The sequence below is a fragment of the Pteropus alecto genome, unplaced genomic scaffold (assembly GCF_000325575.1).
Source record: "Pteropus alecto unplaced genomic scaffold, ASM32557v1 scaffold95, whole genome shotgun sequence".
NCBI lineage: Eukaryota > Metazoa > Chordata > Mammalia > Chiroptera > Pteropodidae > Pteropus > Pteropus alecto.
In genome coordinates, this window is record NW_006441071.1 from 11,028,187 (window position 1) to 11,030,034 (window position 1,848).

Genomic DNA, 1,848 nt, shown 5'->3' on the forward strand with positions numbered 1-1,848 from the left:
GGAGTTGGCGCATAAATCTGTAAACAATTACCCAGCCATTGGAGGAAGCGATGACTCTGAGTAAGGTGTGAGGTCTTCAGCAGACTAGACGGGCACTCCCCAGAGTACCTACCAATTCCAGAGCCCTCTTTCAGGGGTTCCTTCTACATGTCATTTTTCTGGTAACAAAAAACTACATCCTCCTAGTCCAACGAGTGGCCTGGAGTGAGAACCTGACCCAAGGGTAGTCAACAGAGGCTAACATAGAATGTGCGGTAGCCTGAACAAGAGCTCTTGAATAGAAAAAAGGCAATTAATTAAGTCAGTTCAATTCTTCAAGAAATGTATTGAATTGACTCAACAAATATTTATTGAGCATTATGTATAGATACTTTATCTGTTATTTTTATTTAACAAGTGCATCTACTGAACATATATTAGTCACATACTAATATAAGTGCTTTATAAATATTTTATTCTAACAACTTTATAAGTTAACTGCTATTATCATCCCCATTTTGAAGGTAAAAAAAAAAAAAAAGGAGCAAAAAGCCTAAGTAACTTACCCCAAGGCTACACAGTTATTAAGTGGTAGAACCAGTCTTTTAAGTCCTAGGGATATAGCAAAACAAAAGAGACCAAAATCCATGTCCTCATCAAACTTATTTTCTACTACTGATTTGGTCTGGACATCTGAGAGCAGAAGCTAAAAAAAAAATCAAAGGGTGAAGCTGCCAGCAAAAGCCTTGTTGCAGCAAAGGCCATAGAAGGTTGTGTGACAGAGGTGGTTGCAGATGGCAGAAAAAGTTAAAGACCAGCGAACTTAGGGGGAGGGCCCAACAGGACAAATAGGTCCCAATCAGAACGTCCCTGTTGCCAGCCAGGTTCATCTCCATGATGCTCAGCTTTGTGGCTGAGTTTTGCAGCCTCTTATCCCTATAGTAAGACCAGCAGTACTGAAGTAATCCGAGTGAACTTTTGTTCATCATGTCCTTAAGAGCCTCCAACATTCAGCCCAACAGAGCCCTAATCCCTTGTGAAAGCGAGGACTGCAAGAAAACAAACAAACAAACAAAGACATAGTGCATACAAACAGTTTCTTTGAGAGGTTAAAAGCATGAAGTTGCACTATTCAAGATAAGCACAGTCACAGAGGAGGCACAGGACAAGATGACAATTATTCCTGCTTCAGAGAAGTGTGGGGCTGGTGCAGGGTAGTGTCAAAGGGTGTCAACCTCCGCTGAGAACACGGTGCAGGCCTAGCTCTACAATCCCCAAATTTAGCCAGCATTGGGGCCAGCAGGACATCGCTGTATCTTAGGCATTAAAACAGTGGCATCACCCACATTGGTTTCTGGGTATGGTATGGGGTAGCTTCAGTTTTATCAACAGGATACAGAAGAAAGGCCCGCTGCCTCAGCCTAGGACAGTGATGCCTGAGGAAGCTGACATTCCCAAAGTTACATTGGAGAAGGAACAGAGCAAAATGGCAGTCACCATGTGGAAACTAGAAGGATTTGTATATGACCCCATGTGAGATATTTCTTGGGAACTGTCAGAAATAATTGGGGAGCATTTGATAGGAGACTAGAATATGGCAATAGCATCTTGTAGTTAAAATGAAAATAATATTGTTTTTTAAATCTTCACTGAGAACCCATTTAAACCTTTAGTCTGATGAGACCAAGGGGAACATGAATAATTCTTTTCTTTGATTTTCCTTTGTCTCACCTTGGTCAGAGCTAATCTGCATGGGGAAGGCTATGTTTACTAAGGCTGTGCCAAACCCCATCAGTCCTCATTCTCACCTCTGCTGTGTCTCAGGAAGCCACATTCTAGCACTGAGTCAACACTGATGCTAGTAGGAAA